Source organism: Armigeres subalbatus, unplaced genomic scaffold (genome assembly GCF_024139115.2).
Source record: "Armigeres subalbatus isolate Guangzhou_Male unplaced genomic scaffold, GZ_Asu_2 Contig2053, whole genome shotgun sequence".
Taxonomy (NCBI): Eukaryota; Metazoa; Arthropoda; class Insecta; order Diptera; family Culicidae; genus Armigeres; species Armigeres subalbatus.
Window position 1 is genome coordinate 201,857 of NW_026942895.1, and position 15,172 is coordinate 217,028.

General features: G+C 45.7%; 2 long non-coding RNA genes across 2 annotated transcripts; both read left to right on the forward strand.

Annotated features, from left to right (window-relative positions):
- Positions 1-98: 98 nt before the first annotated feature.
- LOC134203682 (uncharacterized) lies at positions 99-13,047 on the forward strand. Its single transcript, XR_009977669.1, has 4 exons — positions 99-223; positions 324-647; positions 12,271-12,738; positions 12,798-13,047. It is a non-coding gene; the product is annotated as an uncharacterized LOC134203682 (long non-coding RNA).
- Positions 13,048-13,612: 565 nt separating this feature from the next.
- LOC134203677 (uncharacterized) lies at positions 13,613-14,465 on the forward strand. The gene is made up of 3 exons (XR_009977666.1): positions 13,613-13,696; positions 14,141-14,253; positions 14,329-14,465. It is a non-coding gene; the product is annotated as an uncharacterized LOC134203677 (long non-coding RNA).
- The last annotated feature ends 707 nt before the right edge of the window (positions 14,466-15,172 follow it).

Consider the following 15,172-nt stretch of genomic DNA (forward strand, 5'->3'; position numbering starts at 1 on the left):
ATCGAGTGTAATATCACATTAAAAATTATGTGCTTTTCTCGCAACACTGCGTAATTTGTTATGACTGCGCCTGGCAGGCTGGTGGCGTTTTAGCAGCTGCCATCTTGGCGATTCGTTTTGTGCTGTTTTGGGGGAAATCTTTTTTTTAAATCAAAATTACAGTGAAATTTGTCCTTCATCGCATCTAAATCGAATCCCATGCCATAGAGCAGAAAGAGAACTAGTAAGTATTAAGTATTTATTGCTAAAAAACGCCTAATTGAGAGATTTTCATACATTTTATCTAACAATATTTTTATCCCTTTTATTTTTCCTTTTTCTAGTGATTTTCGGTCCCATTCGTTGAAGATTCCTCAATGCGGATGCTCGCTCCATGAAATTTACGCGACGTAGTAATAGTTGATAGGCGATAAGGCACTCCGCGGCCACTCTTCAGATTCAGGATTCGTTATCAAAATCATTACGTAACGAATCTAATGGTACCCTGCAGAGTCGACGTAGCTACTGTTCTGCCGAGGAATAAAGATATTGTGAACGGATCTCACAGAAGCTTCCTTGCAAATATGAGGGAAGCGATCTCGCAGCACATTCGTCGAATGTTCCTGTCAAGAGTAGGAACTGCAAATAGAAATCTGAATTGGAGTGAGGTAAGTGAAAGTTTAACTATCAGGGCTATTATTGACCGAAGTGTTATCCGAGAGATGGAATGTATAATCAATTATTTTCAAAGGAATGCCGAAGGGAATCCTTCAGGACTGCCAATGAGAATTTTTGCCAATATCCCTTTTGCAAAAACGATGCAAATCTTGTGACGATTTCAACGCGCATCTTTTTAGGATTCCAAAGAGATAATAAGTCCTTTAGGGATTGCAACGGGAAGATTTTAAAAATTTCGACGGAAATCCTTCAGGGATTCCGACGGGAATTCTTAAAGGATTGCGATGGGAATCCTATATGGATACCGACGGGAATCCTGCAGGGATGACGATGAGAATCCTTAAAGGATACCGGATTTGTCGAGCAGTTATATGGGACTCTTGGAAATTTCGACGGATTTACTTAAGGGATTTTGACGGGAATACTTTAGAAACTCCGATGCGACGGTAACACAAGTAACCAAATGTTCCTTTAAGAGTACGTTTTTCGCTTAATCAGCTTGACTGAGCTGATTAGGCGAAAAACGTACTCTTAAAGGAACTTTTGGTTACTTGGGAAGCGTTTAGATATTTTGACGGGAATTCTTCAGGGATGCAATTAAGAACTAGGGATTTTAAGGATTCCTATGCAGAAATCTTTTGAAGTTTCTAAGAGAAGCCTTTAAAGGTTCCGACCAAAGGGGATTTAGGGATTTCGACGGGAATTCTTTTGAGATTCCGGTGAGAATCCTTTAGGGATTCCGGCTAGAATACTTTGGGGACTCCGGCGAGAATCCTTTAGGTATTCCTACGGAAATCATTTCGGGATTCCGACGGGAATGCTTTAGAGATTCCTTTAAGGGTTCTGACGAGAATCCTTTAGGGATTCCGACTGGAATCGTTTAGGGATTCCGACGGGAATCCTTCTGAGATTCTAACGGGCATCCTTTAGAAATTCCGACGGGAATCCTTTAGGGATTCCGAAGGGGAATCCTTTAGAGATTCCGAGGGGAATCCTTTAGGGATTCCGAAGGGGAATCCTTTAGGGATTCCGAGGGGAATCCTTTAGGGATTCCGAAGGGAATCCTTTAGGGATTCCGACGGGAATCCTTTAGGGATTCCAACGAGAATCCTTTAGGGATTCCAACGAGAATCCTTTAGGGATTCCAACGAGGATCCTTTAGGGATTCCAACGGGAATTCTTCAGATATTCCGACGGGAATCCTTCAGAGATTCCGACTGGAATTCTTTAGAGATTCCGACGAAAATCCCTTGAAGATTCCAACGAGATTTTTTTATGATTTCTGACGGGTATCTTTCAGGAATTCCGATGTGAATTATTTAGGGATTCCTACGGGAATTCTTTAGAGATTCCGACGGGAATTCTTCAGAGATTCCGACGGGAATCCTTCAGAGATTCCGTCGGGAATCCTTTAGGGATACCGACAGGAATCCTTTAGGGATGCCGACGGGAATCCTTCAGGGATTTCGATGGGAATCCTTTAGGGACTCCGACGGGAATCCTTTAGAGATTCCGACGGGAATCCTCTAGGGATTCCGACGGGCATCCTTTAGGGATTCCGACGGGAATTCTTTAGAGATTCCGACGGGAATTCTTTAGAGATTCCGACGGAAATCCCTTGAAGATTCCAACGAGATTTTTTTATGATTTCCGACGGGTATCTTTCAGGGATTCCGATGTGAATTATTTAGGGATTCCTACGGGAATTCTTTAGAGATTCCGACGGGAATTCTTCAGAGATTCCGACGGGAATCCTTTAGAGATTCCGACGGAAATCCTTCGACGATTCCAACGAGAATTCTTTAGGGTCTCCGACGGGTATCTTTCAGGGATTCCGACGGGTATCCTTCAGGGATTCTTACTAGAGTTCTTTAGAGATTCTGACGTCAATTTCATAGGAATTCCGACGTCATTCCTTCAAGGATTCCGGCGGAAATCCTTGAGGGAATTCAAAGGGAATCCTTCTGGGATTCCGACGGGTATCTTTCAGGGATCCCGACGGGAATTCTTCAGAGATTCCGACGGGAATCCTTTAGGGATACCGACAGGAATCCTTTAGGGATACCGACGGGAATCCTTCAGGGATTTCGACGGGAATCATTCATGGATTTTGACGGGAATCCTTTAGGGATTCCGACGGGAATCCTTTAGGGATTCCGACGGGAATCCTTTATGGATTCCGACGGGAATCCTTTAGGGATTCCGACGGGAATCCTTTAGGGATTCCGACGGGAATCCTTTAGGGATTCCGACGGGAATCCTTTAGGGATTCCGACGGGAATCCTTTAGGGATTCTGACGGGAATCCTTTAGGGATTCCAACGGGAATCCTTTAGGGATTCCAACGGGAATCCTTTAGGGATTCCAACGGAAATCCTTTAGGGATTCCAACGGGAATCCTTTAGGGATTCCAACGGGATTCCTTTAGGGATTCCGTCGGGAATCTTTTAGGGATTCCAACGGGAATCCTTTACGGCTTCCGACGGAAATCCTTTAAGGCTTCCGATGGGAATCCTTTAGGGATTCCGACGAGAATTCTTTATGGATTCTGATGAGAATCCCTTAGGGTTTCCGACGGGAATGCTTTAGGGATTCCGAGGGGAATCCTTTAGGAATTCCTAGGGGAATCCTTTAGGGATTCCGAGGGAAATCCTTTAGGGATTCCGACGGAAATCCTTTAGGGATTTCGACGGGAATCCTTTAGTGATTCCGACGGGAATCCTTTAGGGATTCCGAGGGGAATCCTTCAGGGATTCCGACGGGAATCCTTTAGGGATTCCGACGGGAATCCTTTAGGGATTCCGACGGGAATCCTTTAGGGATTCCGACGGGAATCCTTTAGGGATTCCGACGGGAATCCTTTAGGGATTCTGACGGGAATCCTTTAGGGATTCCGACGGGAATCCTTTAGGGATTCCAACGGGAATCCTTTAGGGATTCCAACGAAAATCCTTTAGGGATTCCAACGGGAATCCTTTAGGGATTCCAACGGGAATCCTTTAGGGATTCCGTCGGGAATCCTTTAGGGATTCCAACGGGAATCCTTTAGGGATTCCGACGGGAATCCTTTAGGGATTCCGACGGGAATCCTTTAGGGATTCCGACGGGAATCCTTCAGGGATTCCGACGGGAATCCTTTAGGGATTCCGACGGGAATCCTTTAGGGATTCCGACGGGAATCCTTTAGGGATTCCGACGGAGTCCTTTAGGGATACCGACGGGAATCCTTTAGGGATTCCGACGGGAATCCTTTAGGGATTCCGACGGGAATCCTTTAGGGATTCTGACGGAATCTTTTAGGGATTCCGACGGAATCCTTTAGGGATTCGACGGAATCCTTTAGGATTCCGACGGGAATCCTTTAGAGCTTCCGACGGAAATCTTTTAAGGCTTCCGACGGGAGTCCTTTAGGCATTCTGACGGGAACCCTTTAGTGATTCCAAAGGGAACCCTTTAGGCTTTCCGAAGAGAATTCATTAGGGATTCCGAGGAAAATCCTTTAGGGTTTCCGACGGGAATCCTTTAGGGATTCCGACGGGAATCCTTTAGGGATTCCGACGGGAATCCTTTAGGGCTTCCGACGGGAATCCTTTAGGGTTCCGACGGAATCCTTTAGGGATTCCGACGGAATCCTTTAGGGATTCCGACGGAATCCTTTAGGGATTCCGACGGAATCCTTTAGGATTCCGACGGAATCCTTTAGGGATTCCGACAGGGAATCCTTTAGGGATTCCGACGTAAATCCTTTAGGGATTCCGACGGAAGTCCTTTAGGGATTCCGACGGAATCCTTTAGGGATTCCGAGGGGAATCCTTTAGGGATTCCGAGGGGAATCCTTTAGGGATTCCGAGGGGAATCCTTTAGGGATTCCGACGGGAATCCTTTAGGGATTCCGACGGGAATCCTTTAGGGGTTCCGACGGGAATCCTTCAGGGATTCCAACGGGAATCCTTTAGGGATTCCGATGGGAATCCTTTAGGGATTCCGATGGGAATCCTTTAGGGATTCCGATGGGAATCCTTTAGGAATTCCGACGGGAATCCTTTAGGGATTCCGACGGGAATCCTTTAGGGATTCCGACGGGAATCCTTTAGGGATTCCGACGGGAATCCTTTAGGGATTCCGACGGGAATCCTTTAGGGATTCCGACGGGAATCCTTTAGGAATTCCGACGGGAATCCTTTAGGGATTCCGACGGGAATCCTTTAGGGATTCCGACGGAAATCCTTTAGGGATTCCGACGGAAATCCTTTAGGGATTCCGACGGAAATCCTTTAGGGATTCCGACGGGACTCCTTTAGGGATTCCGACGGGACTCCTTTAGGGATTCCGACGGGAATCCTTTAGAGATTCCGAGGGGAATCCTTTAGAGATTCCGAGGGGAATCCTTTAGGGATTCCGACGGGAATCCTTTAGGGATTCCGACGGGAATCCTTTAGGGATTCCGACGGGAATCCTTTAGGGATTCCGACGGGAATCCTTTAGGGATTCCGACGGGAATCCTTTAGGAATTCCGACGGGAATCCTTTAGGAATTCCGACGGGAATCCTTTAGGGATTCCGACGGGAATCCTTTAGGGATTCCGACGGGAATCCTTTAGGGATTCCGACGGGAATCCTTTAGGGATTCCGACGGGAATCCTTTAGGGATTCCGACGGGAATCCTTTAGGGATTCCGACGGAAATCCTTTAGGGATTCCGACGGAAATCCTTTAGGAATTCCGACGGGACTCCTTTAGGGATTCCGACGGGAATCCTTTAGGGATTCCGACGGGAATCCTTTAGAGATTCCGAGGGGAATCCTTTAGGGATTCCGAGGGGAATCCTTTAGGGATTCCGAGGGGAATCCTTTAGGGATTCCGAAGGGAATTCTTCAGGGATTCCGACGGGAATCCTTCAGGGATTCCGACGGGAATCCTTCAGGGATTCCGACGGCAATCCTTTAGGGATTCCGACGGCAATCCTTTAGGGATTCCGACTGGAATCCTTTGGCGATTTCGACGGTAGTCCTTTAGGGATTCCGACAGGAATACTTTAGGGATTCCGACGGGCATCTTGTAGGGATTCCGACGGGCATCTTTTAGGGATTCCGACGGGAATCCTTTAGGGATTCCGACGGGAATCCTTTAGGGATTCCGACGGGCATCTTGTAGGGATTCCGACGGGCATCCTTTAGAGATTCCGACGGGAATGCTTCAGGGATCCCGACGGGAATCCTTTAGGCATTCCGAGGGGAATCCTTTAGGGATTCCGAGGGGAATGCTTTAAGGATTCCGAAGGGAATCCTTTAGGGATTCCGAGGGGAATCCTTTAGGGATTCCGAGGGGAATCCTTTAGGGATTCCGAGGGGAATCCTTTAGGGATTCCGAGGGGAATCCTTTAGGGATTCCGAGGGGAATCCTTTAGGGATTCCGAGGGGAATCCTTTAGGGATTCCGAGGGGAATCCTTTAGGGATTTCGAGGGGAATCCTTAAGGGATTCCGAGGGGAATCTTTTAGGAATTCCGAGAGGAATCCGAGGGGTAATAACGACATGGTGATCGGGGGATCGCTCTTCCCTCATCGACCGGTTCACAAGATCACGTGGGTCTCCCGTGACGGCTTTACAGAAAATCAAATCGACCACATCTGCATCAGCCGAAAATGGAAACGGAGCCTTCTTGATGTACGGAATAAACGTAGTGCCGATATCGCGTCTGATCATCACCTCCTCATCGGTGAAATACGCCTGCGCATTGCGCGAATTCGTCGGCAGGAGGAAAGAGTTGGACGACGATTCAACACACGCCGACTGGAAGATGCCACGGTGAAACGGTCCTTCGTTGAAGAACTGGAGACGCGTGCTGCAGATATTCCGGAAGGTGGCAGCGTGGAAGACCAATAGACCGCCATCAAGAATGCCTTCATCGCCACCAGCGAGAACAATCTGGGTGAACTACGCACCCAGAGAAAACAATGGATCACCGATGAGACCTGGAGGAAGATAGAGGAGCGAAGAGAAGCCAAAGCCGCGATAGAGCGATCGAAAACCAGAGGAGCCAAAGTCTTAGCCCGTCAACGATACACGGCTCTTGAGAAGGAAGTAAAACGCTCATGTCGACGGGACAAGCGAGCGTGGGCAGACTCTCTGGCCGACGAAGGAGAGAGAGCCGCCGCAACCGGGGACATTCGCCTCCTCTACGATATCTGACGACGCTTAAGCGGGGCGAAGATGAATGCAACGATGCCTGTGAAAGACGCGAATGATCAGTTATTGACCGACCCAACTGACCAGCTGAAACGCTGGTTCGAGCACTTCGAACAACTTTTTCAAGTGCCAGCCAGGCCATCACCACCTCGGCATGATCTGCCTAGGATCCGACGTATAACACGCGTCAATACCGAAGCTCCATCACTGCTAGAGATTCAAACAGCCATCCAAAGCATGAAATCGAATAAAGCCCCAGGGGTCGACCGCATATCAGCCGAGATGCTCAAAGCTGACCCCATGACATCCGCTCAACTACTGCATCGTTTATTTCGTAATATCTGGGATACCGTAACTTTCCCGGTCGACTGGATGCAAGGTATCTTAGTGAAGATGCCCAAAAAGGGTGACCTGACTGTATCCGATAACTGGCGAGGCATTATGTTGTTGTGTACCGTTCTCAAAGTTCTGTGCAAAATTATCCTAGCCCGGATTCAGGAGAAGATCGATGCGACTCTCCGGCGGCAGCAGGCCGGATTCCGTGCCGGAAGATCCTGTGTGAACCATATTGTCACGCTCCGCATAATTCTGGAGCAGGTCAACGAATTCTAAGAGTCCCTTTACTTGGTATTCATTGACTACGAAAAAGCTTTCGACCGTCTCAATCACGAGAATATGTGGGGCGCCCTGAGACGCAAGGGAGTTCCTGAGAAAATCATCGGCCTCATCGAAGCACAGTACGAGGCCTTTTCGTGTAGAGTGCTGCACAATGGGGTCCTGTCCGACCCTATCCGGGTCGTAGCTGGTGTGAGGCAAGGATGTATTCTATCACCGTTACTGTTCCTCATCGTAATCGATGAGATTCTGGTAGATGCGATTGACCGTGAACCAAACCGCGGGCTGTTAAGGCAGCCTATAACCATGGAGCACCTAAACGACTTCGAATTGGCGGATGACGTTGCACTACTCGCGCAACGGCGCTCTGATATGCAGAGTAAGCTCAACGACCTTGCCGATCGCTCCTCCTCGGCAGGTTTAGTCATCAACGTCAACAAAACCAAATCGTTGGATGTAAACACGGTGACTCCTTCCAGTTTCACAGTAGCCGGGCAACCAGTGGAGAATGTTGAAAGCTTCCAATATCTTGGTAGTCAAATGGCGTCAGACGGCGGTACCAAGATCGAAATAGGCGCACGGATCAAGAAAGCAAGGGCTGCCTTTGCGAGTTTAAGAAATATCTGGAAAAACAGGCAGATAAGTGAACGCACCAAAATACGAATTTTCAACTCTAACGTAAAATCTGTGCTGTTATACGCCAGCGAAACATGGTGTGTATCAGTGGAGAACACTCAACGGCTGCAGGTGTTCATTAACAGATGCCTGCGGTATATAATTCGGGCCTGGTGGCCTCACAACTGGATCTCAAACAACGAGCTCCATCGTCGTTGTCACCAGAGGCCGATAGCAACAGAAATTCGGGATCGGAAGTGGGGCTGGGTCGGACACACTCTACGTAGGGGCGGAAACGAAATCTGTAAGCAAGCATTAGACTGGAACCCAGCGGGACATCGCAGCAGAGGCAGACCCAGAGGCTCATGGCGGCGAAGCCTCAATAAAGAAATAAAAGAAGTCGACCGAAATCTAACCTGGCAACAGGTTAAAGCGATAGCCGGGCATCGCTCAGGATGGAGATCTTTCAAGTCGGCCCTTTGCACCACCGGAGGTGTACAGGATCCATAAGTAAGTAAGTTAGTAAGAGGGGAATCCTTTAGGGATTCCGAGGGGATTCCGACGGGAATCCTTCACGGATTCCGACGGGAATCCTTTAGGGATTCCGACGGGAATCCTTTAGGGATTCCGACGGGACGGGAATCCTTCAGGGATTCCGACGGGACAGGAATCCTTCAGGGACTCCGACGGGTCGGGAATCCTTCAGGGATTTCGACGGGACGGGAATCCTTCAGGGATTCCGACGGGACGGGAATCCTTCAGGGATTCCGAGAGGAATCTTTTAGGGATTTCGAGGGGAATCCTTTAGGGATTCCGAGGGGAATCCGTTAGGGATTCCGAGGGGAATCCTTTAGGGATTCCGAGGGGAATCCTTTCGGGATTCCGACGGTAATCCTTTAGGGATTCCGACGGGAATCCTTTAGGGATTCCGTCGAGAATGCTTTAGGGACTCGAACTGTAATTCTTTTGGGATCCCGACAGGAATCTTTCAGTAACCCTGATGGAAATCCATAAGAGATTTCGATGAAAGTCCTATAGGGATTCCGATGGAAATACTTTAGGAATTACAATCCCTAAATCCTTTAGCCATTCCAAATGAGAATCCTTTAGGGATTCCAATAGGAGTTTAGAGTTTTCGACGAGAGCCTTTAAGAAATTCTTACGAAAATCCTTTGGAGATTTCAACATGAATACTCTTGGCGAGAATCCAATGCGAAAAGATAAGGATTTTTGAATAAAATCCTTTGGAGATTCCGACGAGAATTTTTCGGGAAAACGACGAAAACGATTAAGACATTTCGGCGGAAATCCTCTATGGTTTCCGACGGGAATAATTGAAGAATTTCGACGAAATCATTTTAGGGAATCCAACAAGAATTCTCTAGGAATTGCAATGGAAATCTTTCAGGGATTTCGTCGAAAATTTTTAGGCGTAACAACGGAAATGCTTTTATGGCTCCAACTAGAATCCTTTTTAGATTTCGACGGGAATCTTTCAGGGACTCCGATCGGAAATCCTGTAGGGGCCTCAATAGGAATCTTTCAGAGATTCCAACTGGACAGCTTTAAGAATCCCGGCAGTAAAGGCTATAGCCTCACACCTCGAGAATTAGTCAGCGGTTTTCCCCCCATATATCCCTAAAGAATTGCCGTAAGAATCCCAAAAGGATACCCGTTGAAATAACTAAAGCATTCTCGTTGAATCATGGCCCTCCTTAGCCGTGCGATAAGACGCGCGGCTGCAAAGCAAGAAAATGCTGAGGGTGGCTGGGTTCGATTCCCGGTGCCGGTCTAGGCAATTTTCGGATTGGAAATTGTCTCGACTTCCCTGGGGCATAAAAGTATCATCGTGTTAGCCTCATGATATACGAATGCAAAAATGGTAACCTGGCTTAGAAACCTCGCAGTCAATAACTGTGGAAGTGCTCAATGAACACTAAGCTGTGAGGCGGCTCTGTCCCAGTGTGGGGATGTAATGCCAATAAGAAGATTCCCGTTAAAATCCCTGAACGATTCCCATCGGCATCCCTAAAGGATTCCCTTCGGAATCCCTGAAGGATTCCCTTCGGAATCCCTGAAGGATTCCCTTCGGAATCCCTGAAGGATTCCCTTCGGAATCCCTGAAGGATTCCCTTCGGAATCCCTGAAGGATTCCCTTCGGAATCCCTGAAGGATTCCCTTCGGAATCCCTGAAGGATTCCCTTCGGAATCCCTGAAGGATTCCCTTCGGAATCCCTGAAGGATTCCCTTCGGAATCCCTGAAGGATTCCCTTCGGAATCCCTGAAGGATTCCCTTCGGAATCCCTGAAGGGTTCTTTTCGGAATCCCTGAAGGTTTCCCTTCGGAATCCCTGAAGGATTCCCTTCGGAATCCCTGAAGGATTCCCTTCGGAATCCCTGAAGGGTTCCCTTCGGAATCCCTGAAGGGTTCCCTTCGGAATCCCTGAAGGGTTCCCTTCGGAATCCCTGAAGGTTTCCCTTCGGAATCTCTGAAGGATTCCCTTCGGAATCCCTAAAGAATTCCCGTCGGAATCCCTAAAGAATTCCCGTCGGAATCCCTAAAGGATTCCCGTCGGAATCCCTAAAGGATTCCCGTCGGAATCCCTAAAGGATTCCCGTCGGAATCCCTAAAGGATTCCCTTCGGAATCCCTGAAGGATTCCCTTCGGAACTCCCAAAGGATTCCTATTGGATCCCTAAAGGATTTCCGTCGAAATCCCTAAAGAATTTCCGTCGGAATCCCTAAAGGATTTCCGTCGGAATCCCTAAAGAATTTCCCTCGGAATCCCTAGAGGATTCCCGTCGGAATCTCTAAAGGATTCCCGTCGGAATCCCTAAAGGATTCCCGTCGGAATCCCTAAAGGATTCCCGTTGGAATCCCTAAAGGATTCCCGTTGGAATCCCTAAAGGATTCCCGTCGGAATCCCTAAAGGATTCCCGTCGGAATCCCTAAAGGATTCCCGTCGGAATCCCTAAAAGATTCCCGTCGGAATCCCTAAAGGATTCCCCTCGGAATACCTAAAGGATTTTCATCAGAATTTCTTAAAGGCTCTCGTCGAAAACTCTAAACTCCTATTAGAATCCCTAAAGGATTCTCATTTGAAATGCCTATAGGATTTAGGGATTGTAATTCCTAAAGTATTTCCATCGGAATCCCTTTAGGACTTCCATCGAAATCTCTTATGGATTTCCATCAGGTTTACTGAAAGATTCCTGTCGGGATCCCAAAAGGATTACAGTTGGAGTCCCTAAAGCATTCTCGTCGGAATCCCTAAAGGATTTCCGTCGAAATCCCTAAAGGATTCCCGTCGGAATCCCTAAAGGATTCCCGTCGGAATCCCTAAAGGATTCCCGTCGGAATCCCTAAAGGATTCCCGTCGGAATCCCTAAAGGATTCCCGTCGGAATCCCTAAAGGATTCCCGTCGGAATCCCTAAAGGATTCCCGTCGGAATCCCTAAAGGATTCCCGTCGGAATCCCTAAAGGATTACCGTCGGAATCCCTGAAGGATTCCCGTCGGAATCCCTACAGGGATCCCGCTGGAATCCCTCAAGGTTCCCCGTCGAAATACCTAAAATATTAGCGTTGAAATCCCCAAAAGATTACCGTCAGAATTTGAATTACCGTCTTTTGAATCCCTAAAGGACATCTGTTTGAATTCCTTAAGGTTCCCCGTCGGAATCCCTAGAAGATTACCGTCGGAATCACTGAAGTCTTACCGTGGAAATCCCTAAAGGATTCTCATTTGGTATGCTTAAATGATTTCCATCGGAATGCTCGTCGGATTCCCCAAAGAACTATCGTCAGAAACCCTAAAGGGTTCCCGTGGAAGCATTCTTGTCAGAATCCCCCAAGGATTTTCGTCAAAATCCCTGAAGAACTCTCGTCGAACACCATAAAGGATCCCCGTCGGAATTCCATATGATTTCCTTCGGAACCTTTTAAGGACTCTCGTCGAAATCCCTTAAATACTCCCGTCGGAGTCCCTAAAGTATTTCCATTGGAATTCTTAGAGAACGGAATTCTTAAATAACAAGAGGATTTCGTTGGGAATGCAGGGAAGATTCCGATGAAAACCTCGGGAGGATTTCCTTTGGAATCCCTATAGGATTTCCTCACTGCGGAATCTCAGAAGGATGCCATTTGAAAAACAATAATCTTTTTAATCTTTGATAGTGAAGAGTATTTCCTATTTTTTTTAGGTAACTGACGGCTGAACGGTAACCTGCGAATTGCAAATTCGTTTGTTTTTGGCGGTCGAATCCAGAACGCCATTATTTCTTCGTAATCTATATAGTGTAGCTACGGTGTACCTATCTCTCACTATATTCCACGACTGTCCATCACTCCAAGTTCATCCATAGTACGCCAAGATGGAAGGTGTAAAATACATCGAGATTGAAACGAAAGAGGATGCATCTCCGTGAGATCCTGGATGTCTGCAAGAAATTAAGATGCAGGAAATCATTGAATCGGGCGGAACGGAGTGTCAATGATTCGCACTACACCGGCCTCGACATCGGCTTTCTGGTTAGCCAAGGAAGTGGTTGGAAGTAGGCTTTTCAACTTTCGCCGTGCTGTCCTGGATCGGAACTGCGTGCCCTCGGAGATGTGACAGTATGCCACTAGTTCTTCTCATTAGCTTCTTTTCTACTTCGAATTGGTCTCAGGTATAGTAAATATCTCATAGCAGAAATAGTTTACCTTCAATTAAACCACTTTTATTCAGGGTGCTAACAACAACTTCTGGCTGAGACCGGCCACTACGCTGGGCAATGATCCACTTGTTCAACACGGACAACCTTCAACAAGGACACCACCAAGGACACCTGCGTGCGACGACGATAGTTAGAATCTGCCAAGAAGCCTCATCTGAAGCATGAGCACCGGGCACCGCTTTTTTGGTAGAATGCATAATTATTGTTTTTTTCATGTTCCGTATTAGACTTGTTCCAATGAATAGGAATTAAAAAGGAAAATAAAACAATATTATATTTTGGATTGAAAAATACTTGAGTTCATACAAGAAATGAAGAAAATATTCAATTTAGCACACACCATGTACATAGCACTGTTTTACATCAAATTATTTTACATCCCTTCGATTACGTCATTTATTTTGTACGTCTGAATCAAAATTACATCGTACCTCTTCATTACACCGAAGGTACTCGAGTACATCGGGCAGTGTAATATTAAACAACCGATGGATTCAGTTGGTTGCAGTGGATTCGATGTAATATTCAACAACTTTTTTTGCTGTGTAGTCACCTTTCTCTTGCACGCGCACAGAAATAATGGGTTTTGTTTCGGAAGCGTTTCCCGATGAAAACAAATCCTATCCTCCCTATGCGCTTGAAAGAGAAGGATGAGTAAACGTCAGCAAACTCTATATTGCAGGTCTAGAAATGTTTTGCAATAAAAATTTGATTTAAAAAAAATGAAAGGGAACAAAAACTTTTGCTTATAATTTTACTCGGAGAATGGCTGGATTCATTTGAGCGTGTACAGTTGTGTTTATAATTAGTGAAGAGGGGAAAATAATGAAACTGCATGGTGCAGAAAGTGTTTTTCATTGCAGTTTCTGCTGCTGGGAAAGCGGTAGATCACTATGGCTGTTGTACCGTGGTGAGTATCTAAAGTGTTGAAGCGCGTTAGAGCATCATTACTGGGCGCGAGTATTTTGATCACTCTCACTGTACTGTCATTTTAGATTAGTCACTCTTTTTCGCATCGGTCACTATTTTCGGTATTTTCGGTTATCATTTCGGTGACTGCATTCCGTATCGGTGACGTTCGACGTTTGATAGTTCATCAAATAGTAGCGCTGTTATTTGGTCAATTTGGTCACCTGTCAGCTGCGCTACTGTTTTAGCAGCGCGTTTAGTAGCGACCGGTAAAGTGTCAAGTAATGATATTGCGCTGACAAACGGTTTATACTCACCACCGGTAATCGTAATCTTATACTACAAAAGTTCAATGCACATAATCCCGACCAAAAAATAAATGAAAATTTTATCATCATAATACCTGATGACATGCCTGGTAACATGTATCCTTGTTCCTTTACAGAAATGAAGCTTATGATAAATAAAATACTGCTGCTTGCTGGTCACTGATTGAAGATCGTTCAGTGGCTACCATTGGCCAATCTCACCAACGGGATGTAATAAGAACTGATGCAGGTATTTTTTTCTTTTCTTCTCGACGTATTTTTTCTAATAAAACTGACATTCTTTTATAATTTACATTTTTCACAGATTTATATTTATATGTATTGTCTATTCGGAACAAAGTTAGTACGCTTTTCAAACCGATGTTGGATTTTTCTCCAGATACAGGCAACCCACTTAACTTTGGAAGTAGTGCGCAGGATTCGTCTAAAGATATGCTAAACAACCGGAGGAAAATAAAATAATTTGAAAAACAATTAATTGTATTGTATTTTTATTGTAATATTGGAGTATAATGTATTCTAAATCCTGTTGTATTTCTATTGTAAAACAATAGAAACAGTAATTGAAAACATTTAAAACAAAAAGTTTTCTATTGTTTTGTCGCTCGAAATCATCCAATTGAAGAACCGTAAAATCAATTGTTTTGCTCCGAATTTTGTATGGAAAATTTTCGATTTTTTTATTGTAAAGATACATAACAACCCCCCTTTTTAATTGTAAAAGTCCCATTTGCCATTCATTTTATCGTGGAAAACCATTATTTCTCATGTGATTTTATTGTCAAAATTCCATTATATTCAATGGTAAAAATTATGTTTTAAATGGTGTTGTAACAATAAAATTTATGATATTTTAATGATATTTTTTATCCGGGTACTTTTCACGTAAGAGTGACCTGAATGACAAGTAACCTGAACAAATTTTAGTTCCCTTGAGTTACGTGATTTATCCGGTGACTCTGACTGGATCTTCCAGTACTAATGACGTGAAGCTTGAAAGTAGTTACGTGTTTGATCAGGTGAACCTGACGTGATTTGGTCGTACTGGTTACGTGAAAGCTACAAGACAGCAGGTAACCACTACATGTTTTGAAATGTATTGAAATATAGTGATTTTGGAATGAATGCAAACATGAACAGGGACTTCC